The sequence below is a fragment of the Hemicordylus capensis genome, chromosome 1 (assembly GCF_027244095.1).
Source record: "Hemicordylus capensis ecotype Gifberg chromosome 1, rHemCap1.1.pri, whole genome shotgun sequence".
NCBI classification, from domain to species: Eukaryota; Metazoa; Chordata; class Lepidosauria; order Squamata; family Cordylidae; genus Hemicordylus; species Hemicordylus capensis.
Window position 1 is genome coordinate 315,753,784 of NC_069657.1, and position 15,378 is coordinate 315,769,161.

The following is a 15,378-nucleotide window of genomic DNA, read 5'->3' on the forward strand; positions in this document are numbered from 1 at the left end:
GAGGGCGACAAAGTGGCAAATGCGGTTCAGTGTTGGCAAGTGTAAAGTGATGCACATTGGGACAAAGAACTCCAACTTCAAGTATATGCTGATGGGATCTGAGCTGTTGGTGACTGACCAGGAGACGGATCTTGGGGTTGTAGTGGACAGCTCATTGAAAGTGTCGACTAAATGTGCAGCAGCTGTAAAAAAGGCCGATTCCATGCTAGGGATCATTAGGAAGGGGATTGAAAATAAAACTGCTAATATTATAATGCCCTTATACAAAACTATGGAGCGGTCACAATTAGTAGTACTGCGTACAATTCTGGTGACCACATCTAAAAAAGGACATTGTTGAACTGGAAAAGGTGCAGAAGAGGGCAACCAAGATGATCAAGGGCCTAGAGCACCTTTCTTATGAGGCTAGGCTAAAACACCTGGGGCTATTTAGTTTAGAAAAAAGATGACTGCAGGGAGACATGATAGAGGTCTATAAAATCATGCATGGGGTGGAGAAAGTGGATAGAGAGAAATTCTTCTCCCTCTCACATAATACTAGAACCAGGGGTCATCCCATGAAACTGATTGCCAGGAAATCTACGACCAGCAAATGGAAGTACTTTTTCACACAACGCATAATCAACTTGTGGAATTCTCTGCCACGAGATATGGTAACAGTCAACAACCTGGATGGCTTTAAGAGGGGTTTGGATAACTTCATGGAGGAGAGGTCTATTGACAGCTACTAGTTGGAGGGCTCTAGGCCACCTCCAGCCTTGGGGGCGGGGTGCCTCTGGGTACCAGTTGCGGGGGAGTAACAGCAGGAGAGAGGGCATGCCCTCAACTCCTGCCTGTGGCTTCCAGCGGCATCTGGTGGGCCACTGTGTAAAACGGGATGCTGGACTAGATGGGCCTTGGGCCTGATCCAGGAGGGCTGTTCTTATGTACCCATGTTTAGCCTGCAGAACAGATGGCTGAGTACAGAGATTATACTCTTCCATATCTGAAGAACTGTGTGGAGAAATGTGTGGGGAAATGACTACTACCTTGGCAAGTAATGGGTTAATTATACGAAGAATGTTATATTGATAACTAAATTGTGTGTTCTTTGTGGGAGGAGAGAAGCTCTGAGGGGAAAGCTGACAAAGAGATGGGGGTGGGTAGTAGAGTAGCTGAGAGGGAAGTCAAGCCTGGAAGCTGCGCAGGTTCAGATTTAACATTTTCACATTGGGCAGGTTCAGATTTAACCCCTGGCTTTGTGTATCACCTCTCAGCCCTCCCCCTCCCCTTCCTGTGTGAAGAATCAGTTCTGCTTCTGATTGTGGTCAGAAACAAGCCAGTATTGGTCATGGCATCCAAACCATCTGGTCTTGTGGCTTATTCTAACCAAAGTGCTTGAAATAAACCACAATCTTAACTCAACTTTAAACCTTAGGTTCAGATTGCAGTTCATTTCAAGAACTCTGGAATACACATTGGAGGCATCAAAAGATACACAAAATGGACAGAAGTTATTAGACCACTGGTTATTTATAATATTCCCTACTCTCCATAGAGAAGGCCTCAGGTTATAGATGAACAGGAATTAGGCTTGAGTGACCATAAAAGTGGATTGGTGGGGAAGTTTCACCAGAGCAGCATAAGGCCAGCTTTTGCCCACAGATTCAGAGGTCCTGAGCAGAAGAAGAAGCAACGTTGAGATGAAATGATTTGAAGACAGAAGGCAGATTGCTGAAGGAGAGGAAGGACAGAAGTGGATGTTTTCAGAGTCTAGTCCTCTGAAAGTGCTACCAGTGTTCCTATCAGCAGTGTAGAGGGGCTGTGCAGTAGAGGGGCTGTGCAGTGAAGGAGAGAGCGCCTACAAGGAGCAGTGGCCTAGCTGCCTCATCAGTTGTGTCATAATAATCTGTGTATCTCCAAAGTATGGAAACTGATTGGAAGTGAGATTACCAATCAAGAACAGCAGCCAAGATCTGTGAATCTGACCAGGGGGGAGCATTGGTCAGGAGGATTTGGTAGAGGGAAGAACTATACCTTTTATGTCTATAAAAAGTATAGAGATAAGGAGAGGAGAGGAGGTCTTGTGGGAGCAAGCATGATTTGTCCCCTTAGCTAAGCAGGGTCCACCCTGGTTGCATATGAAAGGGAGACTTGATGTGTGAGCACTGTAAGATATTCCCCTTAGGGGGTGGAGCTGCTCTGAGAAGAGCAGAAGGTACCAAGTTCCCTCTCTGGCTTCTCCAAGATAGGGCTGAGAGAGATTCTTGCCTATAACCTTGGAGAAGCCACTGCCAGTCTGTGAAGACAATATTGAGCTAGATAAACCAATGGTCTGACTCGGTATATGGCAGCTTCCTATTTTCCTGATAATTTGGCTTCAGGTAAATTAAGGGAGAACCACCTAATGGCACAATAGGGAAATGACTTAATTATCAAGCCAGAGGTTACAAGTTCGAATCCCAAATGGTATGTTTCCCAGACCAAACACTTACATTGGGCAGCAGCGATATAGGATGATGCTGAAAGGCATCTCATACTGCGTGGGAGATGACAATGGTAAGCCCCTCCTGTATTCTACAAACACAACCACAGGGCTCTGTGGTTGCCAGAAGTCAAGACCAACTCAACAGGACACTTTACCTTTATATTAAGGGAGAGTTTCATGATCAGAAAAGCAAAGACCTCTGCCTATAGAATGTTAAGGAAATATTGAAGTGGTGGGATGTGTTGGAATAGTAAGTGTCAGAGATGTCCATGCTCTTTGAGACTACATTCTTACTTTGTACTATACTGATGGCACATGTACAACAAATGATATATTGGTTAATTCATTTGGTAGTATCTGCTAGAACTGGAATACTCTGTATTCTGTTTTTTATTGTAATGATATTTTTCTTCTTTTTGAATGTTATAACTTATAATTTATTGAAAAATTTTCAATAAATATACATTTTAAAAAAGAAATCTTGAAATAAGTGAAACAAGTTAATAAAATAATAATAATAATAATTTGATTTTTATACTGCCCTTCCAAAAATGGCTCGGGGCAGTTTACACAGAGAAATAACAAACAAATAAGAAGGAACCCTGTCCCCAAAGGGCTCACATTCTAAAAAGAAACATAAGATAGACACCAGCAACAGTCACTGGAGGTACTGTGCTAGGGGTACTTCCAACTAATATTACCTGCAACTAATAAGTTTCTGTCCTGTAAATAAGCTGTACATTTCTTTTTGGTTCTGTGATATCTGGTCTCTGACTGTCTACTTAAGCTTTACCAAGCTGCTAGGTATTTTTAAGAAGTGTTATTCTATCTGGGGAAGGTAGATGTTAGCAATGGATGAAGAGAAAAAAATAGGTGGGATTTATAGGTAATTAGGTATTTGTTCCCCCTGCCTACTTTTCTTTAGAGGCCCATTATACTACAGACTGTCATACAGAAGAAGGAAAAGACGTGTTCTTTGCTTCCCCAGGGGACAGGAGATGAGATCTGATGGGCCTTAAGTTACAGAAGGGCAGGTTTTGGCCTCACATTAGGATACACTTCTTAATGGTAAGAACAATTTGACAATGGAATCAAGTCCTAGGATGGTGCTAGGTTCTCCCTTGCTGGAAATCTTCAAGCAGAGATTGCACAGCCACCTGTTGAGGATGCTACAGCTCTAGATTTAGTACACTGAGCAGGAGGTTAGACTAGATGGCCTACAAACTCTATGTTTGTACAACAAACTCTACAAACTCCCTCCAACTCTATGATTCTAAATAATTGCATGTCATACTATTACATTTTTTCCCTTTGGCTGTTTTCCTAATTTCTTTTTGCATCTCATAATCATGAGTTTGTGTCAGGGGAAGCAAAATATGTCCCTACTACATTACTTTTCTGGCTATTGTATTGTATTGTATTGTAGCTAATCCATCATGTGTATTGCATCACCATTGTATGAACGAATTCTATGGATGTGTTTGTTTCTTTTGAAATTTCTAATTTATTGGGCCCTCTGCATTCCCTGATAGATAAAACAACACCACTTCCAGTATGACTTACACTGTCATTTCTGCAGATCACCGGATTCCAGTTATTTTCATCCAGTTTCTGATCTGTATTCTTTTTTTTTCTTTTTTCAGGCCAGGTAATCTAATTCAGTCACCTATTATTTTAAAATGTCTTCTTATGCATGATATTTCCAAAGACACTTCAGTCTTTTGACTTGATAACTTCTCTCATTAGTGTCTGGTGCTCACTGTAACTTTTATCCTATCCCAGCTTTGAGAATGTAAACTTTTAGAACATCTTTCCTAATGGGTGAATAGTTGCAAACTAGATGCTCCTCAGCTCCTGTCTGCTTTGCTCTGGAAATCAGCTTTCTACAACACAAAACAGTACATGAATTGATGTTTCAAAAACCAATCCTTCACATAAGAATAGATCTCCATATGAGACTGAATGGAGCCTCTAGCTCCGCCTCCTCCTTCCCTGTTAACCTAAGCTGGGCACATGTACTGCTGAGCATAATGCAACCTCTCTGGCTATCACCTGGAATAGAAACCTTGCATGCAATTTCCTATAAATTGCATGGGTGGGAGAACCAGTGTGGTGTAGTGGTTACAGTGCTGGACTAGGACCAGGGAGACCCGAGTTCAAATCCCCATTCAGCCATGATACTTACTGGGTGACTCTGGGCCTAACTTACTTCACAGGGTTGTTGTGAGGAGAAACTTAAGTATGCTGTACAGTGCTCTGGTCTCCTTGGGGGAAGATTGGGATATAAAATATAAAATAATAATAATAATAATAATAATAATAATAATAATAATAATAATAAAAAGTGATTTAGCCACCTTGCTCCAAGCACAAGTAGCCTGTAAGTACTGAGGAAAACCATTGGATGTCGCTATGGGAAGTATTTCCCATAGTGTTTCCCATTCCAGGTAATGTCTGGGGTCACTGCAGTGGATTTGGCCGTGAGCCCAGCCAAGAACCACCAGAGAGAGGGAATTAAAGTTCACATATCCCTAAAGCATTTCACTCCTGCTCAGAAGAAAGATGAGGAGTGCTACCAAGGATAATGGGGCTTCCTTTAGCTAAAACAAAGAATGACTATCTAGGCTCATTTATTTCTTTTTATTCTTTTTATTCTTCCAAGTTAAACTGATAAAAGCAATAAAAGCTCAGAGATTAATTAGATGAGATCCATGTACTTTAAACATCCATATAGATGTATGTATATAATAATGTTCCACATATCATAATTATGTTCCACCTTCAACCTCTTTTTATAATATTAGCTGTAAATGTTGGTCTGCAACCATAATTCCAACACAATATTAAACATTTAATCACTTTTCCTCTTAAATCAAATGCAGATGGTCAAGTGCTGATGAGTTGGAAGTTAAATGGGGCCATCCAAAGATAAGGTAGTGGTTTTTACATACTCAGGGAACTCCCTAGGTATGCAGAAGTATATATTATAAATTAAAATTAAAGGAAAAATTTTAAACCTGCAGAATCTGTGAGCTTCCAGGATCTTCTCAGCACCCAGTCAGTCTTGGACCCTTATAAAATCTCCTCTGTTGAGGAGGGCTTCTCAAAACTGATGACATTCCCACAGGATCCACAACCCTTAAGCAGCCAAAGCTCACTTCTTCTTCTGACAACCCTTTTGTGGAACTCAGGGGATCAGTAACACACACACACACACACACACACACACACAAAATCTGGACCCCTGTTACAGCCTCAGTTCACCCTCCATCACCTGGGGCCCCAGGAACAGCAGCAATATCAAACCTGGGCTAATACCCATCTAACTACCCAGGGCTTTCCTCCCAAAGGACCTACTTCGGACAGAGCAAAGCAAGCTTGGTTACATGCTCTGGATCAAAGCCTAGTTAACTCCAGGAAGGAGTAGGGCTTTCAAGTAGGTCTTGCCAGACTTCAGCTGGTGCAACAACTCAACACTGAGAGTTCCTCTAGACCTAGAGTCACAAGTCGTCTGTTCCATGCAGCTCAACCTGCCTCTCTTGTGACCCATTCCAGCCTCTGCTACAGCAATGGTCTGATTTCCCTGCCTTGTATCTTGTACAATCCTCATCCTCCCCCATCCACCTAAGACAATGGGCATGGATAGTTGTATTATATCTTGCAGTCTTTTATGTTTTGTTAACTAGAAGCTTGCCCCAGTGGGGATCCTGTAGAGTGTGTGTGTGAGAGGGGTGTGTGTGTTGAGTTGAGTCAGAAAGGAAAGGGAGGGAAAGAAGAAGGGGGGAAATTGAGTTGCTACTGAATAAAGCTTAGTTAAACAAACATAAGATTGCTTTGTGTTTACAAGCAGCGATAAAGCAATAGTTCTACAGAATATTGAGGGCATAGAGATATGAAAATACTAGAGTAACTCATTTCCGTCTAGAGAAGGAACTGCTAGGTTCATGCTGAACTCCAAATGAAGGAACTTTGTTATTATCTTGATAGGGGCAAGAAACATTTTTCTGCCCGATCATTAGTATGCTAAAATCCTGGGTCTTATGTGCTTATTGTGCATGAGTGTCCATAGACAATAGGGGGCAAATTGCATCCATTGTTTCCATGGAACTGGCACCAAGTATTGGCTGGGTAATGAAACTGGCACCATGGTATTGCAGCTGGGTAATTAAAATGTAACCCCAGCCATGCAAGAACCACTTACGGTAAATGGCCCCACATGAGTACAGTTAACCGCCCCCCTTTGTCTCTGAAGGGTCTTCTGGAATGTAGTGCCATTCTCTCTTTTATACACAAGGCTAGTTAATAATCAGTAGAATCAAGCAGAAAAGCTTTTCCTGAACTGTACCACTTCAGGCTGCAGGTGGATTTATAAAGTACATTTAAATGCTCTACTAAATCAAAACAAAAACACCAACAAATGTGCCCTTCTCATTTGTATGTATCATACAGAAAACGCACCAGATAACTAAGATTGGCCACAGCTCTTTGCCACATGGTCATGCAATGGCAAATACATATTTGCCACTGTGCAATAAAGCAACCTTGGGCAATTTTCAACATGTGAGCACAGTAGCAGGGAAAAGAGATGAAGAGGGGTAGCAACTGGATTGGAGAACAATGGGCAGGGCACTGAAGGCCACATACCTCCACATTCTTTACTAAATGAAAGCTTGATAAAGGTAAAGTGTGCCATCAAGTAGTTGTCAACAACTGGTGACCACAGAACCCTGTGGTGTGTAGAATAAAACAAAGTTCAGGAAGTCCTCTTACAAGAAAACAGATGCTTTATAGTTATGGGGTGGTGAGGTGGTGAAACGCATCCTTGAAAATGTCTAGTGACTTCAGGTGAGTTTTTAATTTTATTTTTGCTTTATCCCTGACTAAAAAGAACCACCATTTTGGTGTATGGCTGACATTTTCTAAATTGCAAGTGTATTTTTCTGTATGTTTATGGAAATCAAGAAGTTTGCAAAAGTCATGATTCTCACAAATTTGATGCAAATGCAAACAAAAAACCATCAAGCAAGAATTAAGCTAGTCCCTTTTTGAGTAACAAAAAGAAATTGATGTCTCTAAATATAATTATGCACAGATGTGGAAGCCATTCTGTGTCCAGCCTAAACAAGACCCTACCATAGGCCATCTTCATTCTAGATAACTACATTTTATTTGTTTTTAAAAACACCTCTGCAGGTTTTAAAATTTACTAAAGTTTCATCCTTTGACTCAGGCAGCAAATCAGCTAAGACAATATCTTTGGAGAGATTCAGAAAATCAAAAGCAACCCTACATTGTTATTCCTTATCCCACAGATTTATTTATTAATTAAAATTTTCTTATATACTGCCTCCTCCAAAGACTCTAGGCAGTGAACAACAATACCTACTACTACTACTACTACTATTATTATTATTAAAGGGCAAATGCCTGGCAAAAGACGTGGGTCTTGAGAAGGGCCTTAAAAGCAGCCAGGGAGGGGGCAGAATGAATCTGGAGGGGAAGAATGTTCCAAAGAAGATGGGCAGCCATAGAGAAGGCCCTGCTATGGGCCCAGGCACCACGCACTACACCAGGACCTGGGACACTAAGGAGGGCCAACTGAGAAGACCTCACAGGTCGGGACACAACTGGCCGAGAGAGACGATCCCAGAGATATACATAAAACCCATAAGGGTTTTATAGGTGAGAACCAGAACTTTGAATTGGACCCGGAAGCGAACAGGCAACCAGTGCAGTGACCGTAAAAGAGGTGTAACACTATCAAATCTATGGCTACCCATGAAGAGGCGGGCTGCTGCATTCTGGACTAGTTTAAGCTTCTGAATCATTTTCAAAGGCAACCCTAGGAAAAGTGCATTACAGTATTCCAAGTGAGAGGCAACAAAGGCATGGGTTACTGTTGCCAGGGCCTGCTGGTTGAGAAAAGGCCCTAACTGGCGAACCAGCTGAAGCTGGGCAAAGGCAGCCCTGGTCACGGCCTCCACCTGCTATCCAAGCAGGAGCTGTGAGTCCAGAAGAACCCCCAGATCACAAACTGTCTCTCTCAAGGGAAGTGCAACCCCACCAAGAGATAAACTCACACACGGCAATTGACCACATCGCAGATTGAATAAGAGCAACTCGGTCTTGGAGGGATTGAGCCTGAGCTTGTTTTGGCCTATCCAGGTCCTGACAGCCTCTAGGCATTGAGTCAGCACATAAATGGCATCACCTGTTTGGCTAGGGATAGAGATATAATGCTGAGTATCATCAGCATATTGATGAAAACTTACCCCAAACTGACAGATGACCAAGTCCAGCAGCTTCATGTAGATGTTAGAGAATGGGAGCAGGACTGAGCCCTGTGGAACCCCACAAGAAAGGGGCCAGGGTGCAGAATACTCATCACCAATTGACACCGACTGGAATTGCCCAGTGAGATAGGCTTGGAGCCACTGAAGAACAGTGCCCCCGATGAGCAGCCCACTTAAGCGCTCTAGAAGGATAGCATGGTCGATGGTATCAAAGGCTGCTGAGAGATCAATAAGAACCAAAAGAGGTCCACTTCCCACATGAAGGTTACAATACAGGTCATCCAACAGGGCGACCAATGCCATTTCAATGCTGTGCTGTGGCTTAAAACCTGACTGGCAAGGATCCAGGAAATCAGATTTGAAATTCTAGTAGCAATGCTCCTCTGCAGATCTGCTCTGATCACATATATTTTACCAGACATGAACTGCTGGAATGTCTTTCAAAGGTACTTTCCCTGATATGCAATTCTAAAATGCAACAAGTGATGTCATGATGTTAGGAATCTCAGTAACATGTATTTTGTTCCATTCTTACTCAGGCCCAGGGTCAAGATGCAGGTAAAAAAGTAAGAGAGGTGATCATTTTTAATGGATAGCTAATGAGAACTTGTAATAAAGAAAGACCATACATGGGTAGATGGAAGTTTTTAGCCCAATCATGCATGGTGTTGGGAGGACAGAGAGAGGCAAGATTCCAAGAAGGCACAGGTTTAAATTGGTTCCTGAAAACCAAACAAAGCATGTGAACCATTGGAGGATATGTCTTTTCATAGCTTTAAAGCATCCTATCCCAAGGGCTCAAATGGGTTACAATATTTTGCAGACAATAAATAGCAAATACAAAAAGACAGAGAGCTTATATTCAAACAAATGAAATGGAAGAGTAGGAATGATGGAAAGCAATCAATTTGACACAACTTGCTACAGATTAGAGGTTGGGGAAAGCCATAAACCACTGTGCTTCATATACATTATCCTTCTGTAGGACAGTGATGATAAGAGTATGGATGAGGATTTCATCAGATATAGCAGAAAGGAGGTGCTAGAGGCATAAGGAAACATTGCAGATGAAGTGATGAATGGATTTATGAATCTGCAGCTGTGGTAGATGTGGGAGGAAATAGAAAGTCAGGGTGAGGGATGATACCACATTTATGGGCAGAAAAGGCAGGAGAGAGATCATAAAGAAAACAGGGAGGAAAAGAAATTATCTTTGGAGACATGAACTTCTTCAATAACAACAGTATCTGTGTTTAAGAAATTTATGTAATAAAAGCCCAGATGTTTCCTTTTTCAACCAAAGACAAAACTGAGGTAAAAAGGATTGATTAGACTTTGTTTTTATTTTGAGCTTTCACTTAAAAGTTGGTTGGAATAATGGTCAATGTATTTTGTATACATCAATAGCAAAACAGTCATGATTATTATTGATTCTCCAGTCAGATCTGGCATTGAATACAGCTTAGTGTTATCAGTTTAAACGGTTTGCTATACAGAATCAAAGGATAAATGCAGATCAGCTTGATTAGAGACCTGGAAAAAGCAATCTGGTGCAACACAAAAAAGAAGCTGAGAAATTGTCAGATTTCTGAAAGAAAGAGAGAGCTTTATTTGAAAGAGCACAACCACTCATTAGGGAAATTGTGCTGTTGTTGTATGCTTTTGGAGGTAAGCCAGAAGGACTCGATCCATAGTGTGAAATATTCAAAGTAATCATATAGAGGAAAGCATACAGCTTATATTTGTGACATAAACAAGAGCATGAAAGAACACTCAGAGCTAAAGGTTAAATAGGCACAGAACAGAACAGTACCCTGGTCAGCAACTAGTCCTCCTGGAGGGACACTTTGAGAAAGAATGGAGGGTGATGGACACCAGAGGCCCAACAGCAAACTGCTGCCAGAGACTCTACTTTCTCCACACCTCCTTTGCTTCTAGATTGATAACTGAGAGACCAGGCAGTACCTCTCAAGGGTATTTGGCCCAGAAATTTCAAGTTGCTGACCCATTTTTTAGAGCAGAAGGTGATGAGTGCAACTGCAAACCATTCTTCCCAGTTTAGTTCTTAAAGGCAAACTAATTTAGAAAATGAATGAGACATTATCATGTATGGAAAAACTCTAGTTACAGTTAAAGAAAAACAGGTTTTTTAAAAATTATATATGACATCTTCTGTCATCAGCATAAGTGAGGCATCTTTCTCAAGATGAATTTTTATGTCTCTCTTTAAAGCTGAATCCAAGTTTAAAAGGTATTCAGATACATGCTCTAAGGGAAACAAATAACTAGTGAAATGGATACTTCCTAGCAAATTAAGGTACCACACTAGGTTGCTTGGCAGTGGTGCATACCTTGAAAATGTGCAGATGCTTTTGTTTGAATAATAAGAATAAAGTAATTATGGTAGAATATATCACTCACAGCAAGAATAACAAAATGTGGGCTATGTCCAAGAAGCAAGCTTCCATTGCAATTTTTGTAGTAAATATGCATGTTTATATAATATATACTAAAAAGGACATAACTATAAACATATAAACAACTATTATTTAAGCTTATTTGAGCTATGAGGAAAAGCTTATAAAATGTTGAAGAAGTTCTTAGTATCAGCAGATCAAAAGTCAAAGGGTTGATAAACTAAAAAATATTAAGTGTGTTGTAATATAAGCTAGAGATATTTCATCTGGAACATTTATTGTACGTGAAATTCATACATAACCTTCCTGAATAAAATACAGGAATGTAAAGGGGGTGGGGTTAGGATGGAGAAAACTTCCTCAGTGGAGGGGATCTTCTAAGGTCATATCCACTTATTTAGATTTGGTCTCAGAACTCTAAATATATTTCTATAATTGTATTGGCATGGAGGACCTACTAAATCTATTTCATTACCAAACTATGTTAAAAGCAGGCAGATGTGTCTAAAAATAATGATTCCTTACTACTGCAAGTCATCTAGGGGAGAAAAACTTTGCAAGCTTTCCTAAAATGCAGGTGTGAAAATTTACTCCATCTGGGCGAAAATAGATTTTTATAGTGTTTCTTAATCAGCATCTTCTACACAAGTCTTTCTAGTAAACATGACTAACTCAGTAAGAATAAATGCATGATGATAGAAGGCTGTCTCTATATCATGCAAATTTTGAGTGCAAAATATAATTTGGCAGTGCCCTTTTACTCTTAAGTAATTAGTATACACAATCAATATACTGCATTATGCAGTAGGGGGGGAAATCTAATTTGTTTCTTATCAACATGCCAAGTGATCAGATGCAGGAAAGGGCAAGGTTCTTGTTCTTTCAACAGTTGTGTAAAAGGGGGAATTTAGGCACGTGCAGCTTTTTACTCCTGCAGTTTTATGATGTGAAAAATTGCACAGCTGAACTTCCCTACACAATCAATATGAAGCACAGAAGTCTTGTTCTCTATTATATCCAGTTACCCTGTCAGTGTGCCAACATTTGGAAAAACAAGTTTGATCTTTCTCATATTTGAGAATGGAGCACAATAAAGGCCATTGTATGACCAAAAATGGACAAATGTGTATGGATGAAATCTCAGCCTTCTCATTTTGAGAAAGGAAACACAAAGAACAGCTCTTTATGGTAAGAGTCTAGACCTTTTGATAAAATAATGACAAGGATAATTTTGTAGAAATAGATCTGTTCAGGTTATTGCTGTTGATTATTGCTGTCAATGTCAATCAGTGATCACTTCACTTATTGTTTTATCTATGGAGATCAGGTGGATGTCCTTCAAAATATAACTATATACATGCACTATAGGCTCATTTAGAGACTCATAGATCCTAGCAACAAATGTTCCCATATTGGCCAGCACACAGGAATAGAAAAGGTTAAATTTTCCTCCCACTTATCTTCATATGGATAACAGAATGCCGTTTTAGGGCTGCTTTGGCACATCTGCAAAACTGATCTTGAGTACAAGGGCCTGGCATGCAGTCCACTACAGCCAAGAAAACAAGAGAAGTATCATAGTGATGAAAAGGGTCCATTTCTCTCTACCTTCTATGTCCATCTGTACAGATGTTTTGAACCTGGCCAGATCCCACTGCCAGGGTTGCTTGCAGTAGACATTTTAAAACAGTAGTTGGCTATATGAAGTCTGTGTTACAAAAAGGGAAATATCCCTGTTTTCATTTTTGATACAAAGCTGTGGAGGGCATTATTTCAGAAACTCTGAAATAATGGGAAAATTTCATCAAAGTACCTTTTCCGGGTAGTGAGTAGTTTCTAAAACTAATGATATAGCCATGAACAAAGCAGGAGGGAGGGGGATACACCTAAGAGGGGGGAAATGAATTCTACAGATGCTTTGAAGTTTGATTGATTTGCTGGAGAAAATTCATGGAATCGGTTGCTTTGAAAAGGCCATGAATGTTTTAGAAAACCCTTCCCCATAAGAAACTATTGAGATGTGTGGGTGTGAGTGGATGAAATATATTGGTGCAGTCCGGAAGAAAAGAAAATTGCCAGATTCTTAGTTGGAACTAAATAGGTATGCATGATGTCTATGGTTTTTACCTGCTTTTTAACCTCTTCATCAAGCTTTATTTAAAAGAAAACGCAGATTAGTACTCAAAGTTTCATGGTGGAAGAAGCATTGAAATGTTCAGTTTTGTCTCAGTCTGTGAGCTTTCTTAATCAAAACTATGTCAAAGAGTATGAAATTAGGAAACAATCTGAGAAAGTCATTTAATATTTAACACTTCAGTTGCCTGATTAGAAAACGGAATTCAGAAACAGAAAGGCAAACTTTTCCTGGGACACAACCCACATCATCCTTCTAGTAAATGCATTAACACTCTTAAGAATGTTCTTTATGCAACTGAATGAACCTAATTATCTAAAGAACAGCTAAGAAATTCAAAGGCAACATACCCTTTCTTACAAAATCCGGGATCCTTTCCCACTTTATTTTTTCCCATTACTTTCCCAGTATATTTGAAGTGTAGGGTTTATATTGTAGATTAATAGAAAGCATTCTTCTGGAGCTGGACAACTCCTAGCCCCCTTCCCATTGCTCATTAGCACTGAAATTAAATTATTAGTTTTACAAATTTGGTTCAGGATAATTTTATTTATTTATTTCTAAATCTTATTCCAATGTATTCTAAAAGGTAGTCCTTTATCAGTTTTTGCTACAAAGCTAATTCCAAGTTAACTGCAACCTAAAATATGCATACTGGCTTTAACTAATTAGATATTCATCCTTTTCATCCCATCGTTCATTTACACTTACTGCATAACCTAAGCTTTCACCATATTAATGAGTCTGTTTCTGTTTGAGTAGAAACAAAAAGACCTGTGCAGTTTCTGTTATGTGTAGTCTATAAAAAATAATTAGCTATGCTTCGCTTGTTGCAATATGAATAATATTATTACTTAAATGTTATTAAATATATGAAAAAATACCGCTCTGACTACATTCTTTAGATTAGGCAACAAAAGCAATAACACACACACAGCATAGAGAGGTACATTTTTTTCTTCTTTTAGGCAAAGAAGAACAATAACACTGGAAGAATACGCAGGTAGAGTGAGAAAAACATACCACCATATCAAATCGGGTTTTTAAATTTGTAAATAACAAATAAAACTTTACCCTAATATATCATAACACGTCCAAAGAGGCCCTCCTTCAGACATATTTCTGGCATTTTCCTAGGTGTTTTGGAGTAACTACACAATAGACAATTAAGAAACATGCTCCTGTAACATTGGTTCCTTAAAGTAACACTTACAATATGATTCAGAGATAGACAATGACACTCATTCTCTAAAATAATTACACCATTTGAGTGTAATTAATATTAGTCAAATGATATCCATGAGCATCATTCCACTCAAATCTTGAAACATACCTCGCCCTAGAAGGCTTTTATTGTAGATTAGCTTGTTCCTCTGAAATAAACCCCCTCCCCCCGCCCCACTCCAAAGAAGTGTTTACTTGTACAATACCTGATGCTTAGCACCAAGGTTGAATACTTGTTATGTAGCAGAGTTTTGTTTTTGTTTTTAAAAAGAATAACCTGAAATATTTATAGAGTAGTGTTTTTGTTTTTTGATACCTCTCTGAGCATCTTTGCATCCAGGATAACCAGTGCACAAAGAAGTATTGTGGCCTTTTCCTGCTGTTTAAAACCTTAGCAGTTGGGAGTTTGGTGGTGGGTGGAGGTAGGGGAGATAATATAGGAAAAATCAATAAGAATGTCTTCCATTATTAATCACCAAAGGGTTAGGATTAAAGATGAAACCCTCTATGTCAGACAAAGTCCTAAGGGAACCTAGGAGGCTGACTGCTCTGAGAGGTTTTGGGTGGAGAAGAATTAATGCATATTAACCATCAAAGTACCAGTCTTTTAGCACACCTACAAAGCTCCCCCTTGTCAGTTTTGGGATTTTGCCCTTCTTGTTAAATTTATATCTATTAAGACCAGTAATGAAATTTAAAGAAAATAAATTGTCCAGCTACTCATTCTTATCCTATTTACACAGTTAAACTGCTCTGATTTCTTCAGGGTTGGACCAATGGTACTTTTAACATACAGGAAAAAGGAGAGTAGTACACAATGTGCCATACAGCTAGAGGAACAGC

General features: G+C 39.7%; 1 protein-coding gene across 4 annotated transcripts in view; it reads right to left on the reverse strand.

Moving 5' to 3' along the window:
- Nucleotides 1-15,378, reverse strand: part of CNR1 (cannabinoid receptor 1) — a 67,562-nt gene that overhangs the window by 33,808 nt on the left and 18,376 nt on the right. The window lies entirely within an intron of this gene.